Source organism: Panthera tigris, chromosome B1 (assembly GCF_018350195.1).
Source record: "Panthera tigris isolate Pti1 chromosome B1, P.tigris_Pti1_mat1.1, whole genome shotgun sequence".
Taxonomy (NCBI): Eukaryota; Metazoa; Chordata; class Mammalia; order Carnivora; family Felidae; genus Panthera; species Panthera tigris.
In genome coordinates, this window is record NC_056663.1 from 159,374,587 (window position 1) to 159,387,223 (window position 12,637).

At 38.1% G+C, this 12,637-nt stretch overlaps 1 protein-coding gene across 2 annotated transcripts in view; it reads right to left on the reverse strand.

Moving 5' to 3' along the window:
* Positions 1-12,637, reverse strand: part of CEP135 (centrosomal protein 135) — a 237,798-nt gene that overhangs the window by 65,671 nt on the left and 159,490 nt on the right. For both annotated transcript variants that reach the window (XR_006217005.1, XR_006217004.1), the window contains one exon: positions 3,047-3,141. The gene's annotated coding sequence lies outside the window, so the exon portion shown is untranslated. The remainder of the gene's footprint in view (positions 1-3,046; positions 3,142-12,637) is intronic.

Genomic DNA, 12,637 nt, shown 5'->3' on the forward strand with positions numbered 1-12,637 from the left:
AAACTGGAGCTTTCTAATCACAAGTAAAAGGATACTTGATTAGTAGATAATGCAGCCACTCAAGATTTTTAAGCAGAGAAATTGTATTCTAAGATTTAACAACTTGTATTGTGTGAATTGATGTGAAAAAGGTTAAGATTTTCTAAAACTATTTAATTGGCTGCTTATTAGTAGAGAACAAGTTGATAACTTCTTAGAAAATTAAATGATGCTTTCCTAGCCCATTTGTGGTTAATTTTCAATTTTAAAGTTATGAGACTCATTCCTTGAACTGGCAAGCATTGGTAAATGTCTTCTGTGTGTCTAGCAGTGTGCCTGTTGGTGGTGGTCGGGCCTCACCGGTCAAACCAAAGGAGCAAAGTCTCTGCTATTCAATGGAATAACAAATAAAAAATATTTATGAAAATGTGACCAGTGAGATCACAGAGAAACACACCAAGTGCTACAGAAGCAGGAAGAAATAGCTCGAAGTAAGTTCCAAACTTCAGCTGCTTTGAAATTAAGACAGAATTCTGACATGTATGTCAGAATTAAGTATATAGGGGGGGCCTGGGTGGCTAAGCTGGTTAAGCATCCAATTTCGGCTCAGGTGATGATCTCACGGTTCGCCGTTCAAGCCCCATATCAGGCTCTGTGCTGAGAGCTCAGAGCCTGGAGCCTGCTTCGAATTCTGTGTCTCCCTCTCTCTGCCCCTCAGCCTCTCGCGCTCTGTCTCTCTCACTCTCAAATATAAATAAATATTAAAACAAATTAAATATATAACCAGTGGAAGTTCATTTGGCATGGACTTTTTCTTCATATCCAAGCAGTCTCTTCATATTGAGTTGTTTCATCTCCAAGAGATCTACTTAATTAATTTTACCACAAAATCTTGAAATCAGAATACCTCAGATAAATGACTGGTGGCAGTGAAAATCAGAGATTAAAGTGGAGATAGCTACAGGAAGGTGGAAGAAAGGAAGGGCAACAGCTGGATGCCTGTCATTTGAGGAAGGGCGTGGATGGCAAGCCATTAATGAATTCTGGAACAGAATGAGCATACACAGATGAGCAGCTCCTAAGTTTCTCTTTAGATCCACTGTGTATGAAATGTCTATGGGACACCTGTAGGCAGACGTCCAGTAGAAATGGAAAAGCAGTCTGGAGCAAGGTGGGGCTTGCTGATATAGCTTTAGAAGTCTCCATTTGAGAGATGGGGATTAGAATCAGGGGGCTAGATGAGATTGGCTGGGAAGATGTCACAGGGAAGAAAAACAATTGAGGATGGAACTTGATTGCATACAGTTTCGCATCATTCCTTAAAATGTAACCGTGTGATAAAAAAGCATAAACTTTCCTAAACTACAGATGCCTACCTTTTACTTCTTTTACCCAGAAAAGTTAAGAACATGATGTTAGAAGGTGGAGGAGGGTCAGTAAAGTATCCTCCAGAATGAGAAGGTACTTTGAGACGCAAAACTGAAGGAAGCCACTCCATACCATTTTCAGTTTTATTCAGGGTAACTAACTGACGGGGAAATCAAGAAGATGGATGATCCAGGCCCTACACAGCCATTCTCTGCCCCAGGCTCCCCCCAGTCCAGATCTTAACCCACAGTTTTATGGAGCAAGGGGCACAGTGGTGAGGTCACAGGGCAATTATCTAAAGTGGCACCTTAGGTGTGCCAGGCATCTCTACTAGTTACCTTAAAGTAGGACCTCTGTGTGCCTGCCACTTTAGGAAACATTAAAACAAGCCTTTCTGCATTCTGGTCAGGGCATACATTAACCTCCAAGGCTTGGAACACGTTACCCTGAGGGAGATGGTTGCATAGGCACAAACAAGATGGGGGGCCAAAGATGAAGTCAGTGTTGTCAGCTCTCCTACCCACAGGTTCTGAGAGAGTCCTAACTCTGCCACTCAGAAGCTAGATAGTCATAGGTAAGTCACACAATCTGCAGGCTTCAATTTCCTTATCTGTACAATGAGGGTATCATAGCAACTATCACACCATGTACAATTTTTGTGAGAATTCAATGAGATGAGGGATGTAAAGTGCTTCATACAGTGAATGGCACAGAGAAGGCACTCAATAAATGTTGGCTACCATAATGGTGACAGTGATGAATCTTACTACAATTCTGGCCATATGGCAGGAACTTAATAAATAACTGTCTATATTGCTCCATATGTTTCTAAAATCTATTTCCATCTCTCAATGAATGGCCCACTTAAAGAGTATTTTGTTGAGTAAAAAATAATTCACTATACATTATAGACTGACTCATTCTCTGATTATGTACATACAATTGTCACTATACAAAGAACTTGATTGAGAAATGATTGCACTCTTGTTGCACTCTTGTTCCCTGTTGATATTAAGTAACCTGCTGCTTCTGATATTTTTCTATTCTACACATTTCTAAATATCTATGAAAAAAAAAACCCTAGGTTTTCTAATCATCCATTGAAACATGAAAATGTTTAGTCAGAATGAACTAATTTGTCCTCAAAGCTTCCATAATTATGGGTCCATTACTCTACTTAATAAATTGTATCATAATTAACAGTAAGTGAGTCTGTTTCTTCCCAAAGATTTATAGGCATGCTGAAGTCAAAAAATGTATTCATCCCTGTATCCTCAGGATCCAATCCAGTGCTTAGCATGTGACAGTAAGTATTCTCGATGAATCAATGAATTAATGAATGGACGAACAAACAAATGAACAAATGAAAGAACTCAGGAGCATGCAGGACAGGGAAAGGGATAACCTGGATTGTATAAGATAAAGAGTGTGGGCCAGATGAACTCTGTAGTCCTTGTGATTCAGTTGAAGATTAGCCTATGGTTGATGTATCTTATCATAATGGCATTACATACGTCTCACTGTCATTAATGATGAAAATCTGTCAGTCAGATAGAAATAAGTTATAGTTTCAATATTCACAAAGTATAGCCATTTTTATGGAAAAGCAATTTTAAAAATTAAAAATCCACTCAGTTGGAAAAAGCCAAAGATGTACTATGGCACTTCAAAAAAAAATCATTTTTTATCCTGTACTCACCAGGCAAATAAACCAGTCCCACCTGGTGTAGGGGTGAAGATGATGGACAACCAATGAGGAAGAAAGAGGCTCAAAGTGCCGTTCTGCAATACTGTCTGTGAACAGAAATTACAAGCATTAAATTTCTGGCAAAAGCAAAGTTGGCATATGTCACAGACCATATGACTCTGAATGCAATCCAATACAGTAATTTTGTACTTTGGTATATGTCACAGATCACATGACTCTGGGTGCAATAAAATATAGTGATTCTATACTTTGTGGAACACTTAGGGGTAAATACACCATGTCAGATTAAAGAGGTTTCTAAATAACTGATCTTTTGTCCATTCTAAAGATGACATATTTTAAAATGTTACCCTCTGGGGATGGACATCTCTCTCAGAGGGTATCATTACAAAAAAAAAAAAGAAAGAAGGTATTATTTAGGATATTTTGGGCCACAGGTAAAAGATTACCCAACTAACAGGGGCTTAAACAATATGTGCATTTCACTTTGTACATAACAAAAAGTCTTAAGTTTTCAGAACTGGTTTAGAGCTCAGCAATATCACTGAGGACTCAGGCTCTTTCTGTGCTTCCTTCCCTCCATCCTCAGCATCTTGGGGAAAAATCTTCCTTCATGGTCACAAAATGGCTGCCACAGCTCAAGCATCTCATCCTTGCTTAAAAGCCCATTTCCCAAACAGGAAGGAAGGAGTGGTGGTTAAAAAAAAAAAAAAAAAAAAAAAAAAAAGGATTTTCTAGTCATGTGGCTCCCTGCTTTATCACAGTGTAAAATCTTTCCCAGAAGCTCCCACGCTGACTTGACCTTACATCATTTTTTCCCCTAGTGCAGCAATTTTATGGTTTTTTTTTAACCTTTTAATTCAATATATGTTAAAAACAACAACAAAAAACACAGTTTAGCCATTTCTTCCACCCCACCTCCCACACCTTGCCTCCAGCACCACCATTCTGTTCTCTGTGTCTATAAACTTGCTTTTTATTTTTTTAAGATTCCATATATGAGAGATCATACTTGGATCTGTCTTTCCCTATCTAACTTAGTGCAATCAGCATAATGCTCTTGAGGCCAATCTATGTTGTTGTAAATGGCAAGATTTCATTTTCTTTTATGGTTCATTAATACTCTATTGTTTATATATACCACATCTTCTTTATCTGTTTATGCATCAATGGACATTTATGCTATTTCCTTATCTTGACTATATATATAAATGCTGCTGCTGCAATGAACATGAGGATGCATACATCTTCTCAAGTTAGTGTTTTTGACACACATTTTTTAATTGCATAACATTTACTTACAATAAGGAGGCTAAAAAATATAGAGCAGAGGTTTGACAAACAAACGATGATGAGAATTGAAATTGCTACACCAAAGCCTGTGAATACCCAGTCCTTTCAAGAAATCTACTAGGCAAAGATCCCTTTCTAATCCTATATGACCACCATGGTGCAGTACAAAGTAGAATTAGAAGGATCTGGGATTCAATTACATCTCCCATTACTTACTCTGTTAAATGAAGACCAGAATGTCTACCCCTATAGAAATGAAGACAATAATACCTATATTGATTGTGTAAGGAGTCTATCTTACCATGTCCAGGCTCTAGATAAAATATTTTTTAATTTTTTTCTTACAGAAGTTCTTTTTCCCTTATGCTATTATGAAACCAAAATATGACTGCTATGTTCCTGAGTCAAAGAGCAGGAGTCAAATCACCCAAGGAACTAGATATGATCTATATATGCACATGAGAAAGAAAATTTATTATAATCTCTTAGTGGATAGGACTGGTACACCTTATTATCACCTTCTTCTGTACCACACAGGGAAGATGACCATGCTTGCTGGTTAAAGCAATTATTCAAGAGTGCAGGCAGAAGAAAAGAAGGAGCAGCAAACACCTAACACTGACTGGCAAGGAGACAGATTGGCTGATCGTTTTGATTCTGAAAATGGGTCACTGTATCCTCAGCAGTAACCTCAGAATTCTAATGACTGTAGAACCCAGAGAATGCTGACCAGAGGAACAGAGCAGTGGGAAGGAAACAATTTACTTTGATACTAATAGCAAATAATTTTCGAAGTGTGAAATAATTTTGTATCTAGCAACAGAGAGTTCTGGAATAGCATTCTCCTGACTTCCTTACTTCCTCTTCCCTCTTAAAATTGCTAACTGGAGGTAGTGAAAAACAGCAATGGACTAAGAAGTCAGCGACCCAGGTTGGGTTCCTGGCTTATTGTTCATTACTTTGTTTATAAATCTCCATTTCCTCAGTATGAGTTAGGTGAGGTTGGACCATATATATCTGAAGCATCTTGCAACACTGAGATTTTATGAGTCCAGGGGCACTTTGATTTTTAAACAAGTTTTGTTTTGTTACCAACACCAACTTTATAGTTCCATAATAACTGGAAAAATAGAGGAGTACATCCATGTATGATCAAATTTTTCCATTAATACAGGAACAGCCAATTATTACCTGAGACCTGGAGGTAAGGATGACTTAGCCAAAAGTCATCCTGATAGTCTGGGATTTAGGAAATGCAGTCATTTTTGAAAGAGGCAAAATTAATAGGCCCATCATGAAATAAAGATATTCTTTTTTAAGTATTTTTACTTTTTTTTAATGTTTATTTATTTTTGAAGGAGAGAGGGAGAGAAAGACAGAGTGCAAGCAGGGGAGGGGCAGAGAGAGAGGGAGACACAGAATCTGAAGCAGGTTCCAGGCTCTGAGCTGTGAGCACAGAGCCCGATGTGGGGCTTGAACTCATGAATCGTGAGATCATGACCTGAGCCGAAGTCGGATGCCTAACAAATGGAGCCACCCAGGTGCCACAAAATAAAGGTATTCCTAAAATTTTTATAACTCTACAAAATTTGCTTGTGTGTAGGGTTCTGAAATGAACACGCTCTGACACAGGTATAATGCCCAGTGCATTATAGGAGCAAACAAAAAATACTCAAGTCTCAGTTCAAAGGCGACTCCCTTCAAAGACCTTTCGAAACCTCTACTCACCACATCCTCTACCCCTGTTAGAATTACTATAAATTGAATTCCAGTGACCTTTCATAGCACTTTATTGGTATCTTTCACAGCACAGACAGCTTTCTTCCTCTATTAGAAGTATTTATGCACAGGTTTATCTCCTTTATTGTAAGTTCCCCATATGCTCCAAATTGCTTATGATAGTAATAAATAAAGCAATACTTGTAAAATCAATGATTCTCCAGAACAATGCCTTTCTAGGTTGCTTTGCTTTGTTTTGTTTTTTGAAAGAGAGAGAGAGAGAGACAGAGAAAGAGTACATGCATGCATGCGCTCAAGCTGGAAATGGGCAAGAGGAAGAGAGAGAGAATCTTAAGCAGGCTCCACTCCCAGCATAGAGCCCAATACGGCGCTTGATCTCACAATCTTGAGATCATGACCTGAGTTTAAATCAAGAGTCAGACGCTTAACCAGCTGAGCCACCCAGGCAACCCTCTTGATGTTTTGTTATTATTATTTTTTAATGCACAGGTAAGAAATATCTTACATTGTGACCCAGTGTTTCACAAAATACTTGCCCTAACCAAGTAAGATACACTCTGATATTCTCTATTCTTTTCTATTTTACTCTATTTCATTCTTTTTTAATAAAGGGAGCAAATCACTAGATGATGTTTATGAACCTCTAAGTCTCACCCTAAAGTTTAATAGTGATCCAGAAGAGTTCTTTAAAAAGAAGCAAAATGTAAAGGGAGATCTAGTTTCTGAAATTCATTTCTGAAAATGATCTACAATCTACTTACTCTTCTTCCTACAGATGCTGAAAAGCTAAATACTTATTTTCCCAGGCTCCCTTCCAGCTAGGCATAGCCATGACCCATTTCTGTCAAATGAAATGTAAGTACGAGTCACAGAGGTATCATCTAGGAAAGTTTCTAAAGGGGCCAGATTCTGCTGGCATGTCCCCTCAGCCCTTTACCATTCTTGCCGTTCCTGCCTGAACCGTGGAGATGATACCTAGAGGTGCAACAGGCACGAACTGACAAGCACGAACACAAGACCTACAAGGAGGGATGGGAGAACAGAAGGAGCCAGAGTCTATGGTGACATCACTGAGCCACCAGATCAGCCATGGGCTGCCTACCCCAGACATTTTACTATGTGAGACAAATAAAGTCCTTATTTGCTTAAACCACTGTTAGGTTTCTGTTTATTTATAGTTGAACATATTCCAAACTGATCCTACACTCAGTAACCATTTTTGGATTCAATGACCCTCCATGGGAGGTAAATTTTTAAAAAGGGAAGAGCGTTTTTTCTGAAATTTATTATGGAGGCTCTCTAACACTTTAATTTATACAAGAATGGCTTTGGAGAGCTCCACTATGGAGAACGCTTCCAGCGATCATCAGTTCATAGAAAAAAATGCTTTTTGTAGAAATTTTAATCATGTATTCATCTAACTTCATCCCCAGGCAACAATGCTAGTCACTAAGGATACCACAAAGAACACAATCCAATCTCCAAGAGGCTTATAGTCTAGTGTGAGAATCAAACATACCGTGAGATACATGATATGACAGGATGCTGTCAGGGTACTGGGATGGAACGGAGATGAGGTAGATTCACATGCCTTTCAAAGCATCAAGGCAAGAAAATACAGCAAGTTCTGTAAAACCATCTTAGCAACTTCATTTCTCCTCTAAAAATGCACCGAAAGTATAATTTTTTAATGGATTAATATAAAGAAACATGTTCCCATAGCCTCCAATAAAACTCTTCTATGATCACTAAAAATGTCCCATGGAAATGTCACATGGAAAAAAAAACTTTTTTTTTTCAAATAAATCTCCAAATAGCTTTTTACAAACTATGAAAAAGACTTAATGCCTGTCATCTCACAACACATTTATTTTGCATTTATCAGTTAAACTGGTGCAATTGTGAATGTTGATTCACTTAGCACATAGAAAAGACCAACAACCAAAAATAACTGACATTTTTATTCATCAACACACACTAGCATGGACAATAGAACAACAAGACAGTAAATTTTGTCAAATAAAAATATAAAGACCAAAATTTTAAATAACACATCCTAGAAACAAGATTTTATTTGCCACTTCTCTACCTTTTGGCTAATATCAACTACAGAAACAAGAATTTTTACTAATCCAGAGAGAGTCAATCAAATCAAGCTGTTCGAGCAAAGTCCACATTAGGATCCCGTTGACCTCAATACAGTGGTTTCACATGACAACTGGACTGAACAGATATACAGATAAGCCTACCATCTGGGATTTTTTTTTCTTTCTCTTTTTCTTCCTTTTTTTTTTTTTTTTTTTTTGGGCTTAGATGCAACACTTTTACTTATAGTGACCATATTCCAAACCAGAAATTAATGGAGCCTAACTACTAAAATTGATACTAACCTAAAAAACCAATAACCTGATAAAAGTAACCACCATACCTGACCCCCACCGAGAAAGAAGAAATGGGGGTGAGGGAGAATAAAGGACTGTGTTAAACACAGATTTCACAAAGCAATGTGGTCTAGGTGTAATTTCTATTTTAGCCCACGAGTATCTTTTTTCTCAAAGAAAACAAAAAGTTTTTGAGATAGTTCAGATAACCAGGACAATTGGCAAATTGTCACATGTACCAAGTCAGTGCTTCCTCTCACAGTAACTCCTTCAGTTACTTTTAGCTCTCTCTCTTCTTAAAGTTACCATGTAAGGATAAAAAAAATACACTTTCTTAGGGTAAATTAAATATTGGGGGAGGGGGTTAAACTTTTCAAATAACTTACATTTGGGGGGTTAGTTTTTACTTTAACTTAGTTAGCTTTTTTGTATTTATATTTCCTTTAATAGCACAAAATATATACTAGTAGTTTAAAGAACCAAATATCCTACACGTCTCATTTCACAAACCAGCAGTGCCGTCCCCATCCCATTTTTCCCACCTCCCAGAGGCAACCACATAAAAATCTTTTAATTGTTTCTTTTGGCATTGACCTCCATATGCAATGTTAAATTGCTGCTCTTGATTTTTTAGTTATAAAAATCTACTATCTTTTAGACTTCCCACTATGGAAGTCACCCACCCTTCTCAATCCATACCTACAAACCCACTCTTCCCATCCTCCTTCTACAGTCATCATTTTGTATGGCTCTTTATTCAATGTCTACATTATTACTACATAAATGATATTTCCAGCTAACCATATGCTATACTAATGATTACTTTTTCCTGAACAATTCCTGTTCATACCCTAACCCCAACCTCAGTGAGTCTTGTTCTTGATTTTCAGAATGTATCTAACTGCAATTATTTTGAAAATTCACAAGTTGTTTACATCTTCTCTTAATGAAGTAAATAAAAATTCTGTCAATTTCACCTTCTTGACAACATGGCCCCTGAAGATTTCACACCTGTTCAAATTTGGACTATTTAGCTCTCTAGACTAATCGCAAAGTTGTCATCTTTGAGATTTTCCTTCACCAACACCCTGCACAGTCCCTTTGTTTCACTTTTGTGTTAAAGCCACTATTTCGTGCTTTCAGGTCTGTCTCCTTTTTTTTTTTTTTTTTTTTTTTTGACATCTTTACTTTGATGAAGGTTATCTTCTGGTAATTTCCTTGGAAGTAAAAATTTTGAGACCTTGAATGTATGAAAATGTACTTACTGGTGCACCTGGGTGACTCACTCGGTTAAGCATCCAACTTTGGCTCAGGTCATGATCTCACAGTTTGTGAGTTTAAGCCCTGCATTGGGCTCTGTGCTAACAGCTCAGAGCCTGGAGCCTGCTTCGAGTTCTGTGTCTCCCTCTCTCTCTGTCCCTCTCCCACTCACTGTCTCTTCTCTCTCTCCCTCAAAAAGAAATAAACATTTTTTTAAAATTTTTAAAAAGAAAATACCCTCTCATACACAGAGGGTATAATTTTTTTTTGTATTGGATTTCACTTTATTTTGTTCCCTCTCCTGTTTTGGCATAGAAAAAAATATCACTGAAAGGAGAAAGGAAACAGCAGGTGAGCAGGACTAAAGAGACGGGACAGGGGCAGGCAGGGGGCAGCATCTGAACTGATGGAATACCTGTGCTCAGTCTGCTTCCACTACCCTAATTGGGGGTTTCAGGGAGAGGGACGAGCATACTGCAGGCAGAAGAGGATGGCTAAAATACTTCCTTCAGAATTTTGAAGGCATTGCTTCATTTTCTTACTGTATTCTTTCTACTGCTTTACTGTGCCCATGTGTTTCAACAGTGCTGCTGAGAAGTTTGATGCCAGTTTCATTCTTAACATTGGGTGTATACCCTGCTCTCTCCATTTTTTCTGAAAGTGTTTAAGATCCTCTCTTTATCCCACATATTTTGCAATGTCTCATCGAAGACTTAGTGTGGGTCAACTTGCATCCCTTGTGCTGAGTTCTCAATGGGCCTTTTCAACATGCAAACTGATGTTCTCCAGTTCTGTGAAATTTTCTTGAATTGTTTGATGACCTTCTCCCTTCCATTTCTCCTTCTTTGTGGATTTCCTGTGATTGGGATGTTGGGTCTCTAGTACTAATACTCTAATTTTCTTATATTTTCTTTCTCTTTATCTTTTTTCTCTACTTTCTGGGAGTTTTCCTCAACTTTATCTTCCAAATCTTAGTACATTTTTTTTTTAAACTGAGTTGAATCCTCAGCAGCTTTTTTTTTTTTTTAATTTATTTACTTTTGAGACAGACAGACAGAGCATGAACGGGGGAGGGGCAGAGAGAGAGGGAGACACAGAATCGGAAGCAGGCTCCAGGCTCTGAGCCATCAGCCCAGAGCCCAATGCAGGGCTCAAACTCACGGACCGCGAGATCGTGACCTAAGCTGAAGTCGGAAGCTTAACTGACTAAGCCACCCAGGCACCCCAAAAATCTTATTACATTTTTAAAATGTACCAATGTTGGGGCACCTGGGTGGCTCAGCTGGCTAAGTGTCTGACCCTTGATTTCGGCTCAGGTCATGATCTCATAGTCATGAGATTAAGTCCCACATCAGGCTCCACACTGATTGTGGAGCCCACCTGGGATTCTCTCTCTCTCCCTCTCTCTCTGCTCCTCCCCTATTCATTCTCTCCCTGCCTCTTTCTCAAAATAAATAAACATTTTAAAATATATATTTAAAATTTACCCATGTTATTTTAATTTCTTCTTTATATTTAATTTTGAAATAATTTTAAATTCCTATAAAAGTTGTGCAAATTTTAGAGTTCATATTTACCTTTCACTCACCATTCCCTAATGTTAACAATCTATGTAACTACAGTACCATTTAAAAAAATTTTTTTTCAATGTTTATTTATTATTGAGAGACAGAGAGAGACAGAGCATGAGCATGGGAGGGACAGAGAGAGGGAGACACAGAATCCGAAGAAGCCTCCAGGCTCTGAGCTGTCAGCACAGAGCCCAACGTGGGGCTCGAACTCATGGACCACGAGATCATGACCTGAGCCGAAGTCAGACGCTTAACTGACTGAGCCACACAGGCGCCCCCATTTTTAAAACCATTTTTAAAACCAGGAAATTAGCATTGGTATAACAATATTAACTAAATTACATGCCTTACTCAAATTTTACCAGCTGTTCCCCTAATGACCTGTTTCTGTTTGAGGATCCAATCCAGGATCTCACACGGCATTTAGTTGTTATGGCTACTTGATCTTCTCTAATCTGTGACAGGTCTTCCTCAGTCTTTCCTCATCCTTCACGACCTTGATATTTTGGATGAGTACTGGTGAGTTATTTGTATTTGTATTTGTATATTCTCTCAATTTGAGTTTGTCTGATATTTTCTCAACATCGGATTAAGGTTATGGATTTTAGGCAAAAATACCAAAGAAGTGACTTTGTGTCCTTCATTTGCATTGTATCAGGAGTACTGATATATTGTATTGTTGATGGTATTAATCTTGATCACTTAGTTAAGGTGGTATTTGCAGTGTTTCTCAACTATAAATACACTTTTCCCTTTGTAATTGAAAAATGGCAGCAAGCAGGCAATTAAGCTAACTAGCCCATTTTGACCAAAAGTAACTGATCTGGATTACAGTTACTAGTTTGTCATGTACCCCAACAAAACAAACAGAAAAGATCTCTTTTCCCTCTGAAAACTTCAAAACTTAGTACCTTTCCAGAGCAACAGGGCCCTCAGCATCTTTAGATCTAACATGGTCTAGGGATCTACATACACAGTGTTTATGGTCCCTCTTGTTAAATAAGACTGAAAACTTAGCAAGTAGCAATGGCCTAATGTTTGAATCCTAACTGAGACTAAAATGTAGGTAATTTCCTAAAGAGAAAAGTATTCATATACAAATGTGTGAGCCCCACGGCCTAAAACAACTTCTTCATGAGAATCAACACATTCTCTTCTTGCCTCCCGGCAGTAAGTGCCTATCTCAGATAGCACAACCAATCATGTTCACCTTCTCTAAGGCAGAATGAATGTCTGCATTCAATGATCTGAAAAGGAAGCTCTAACTTGGAAACTTCCTAAACAGACAGAAAGACATCTCATTTCTATCAGAGTAGCCCTGAATAGACCAATGGAAC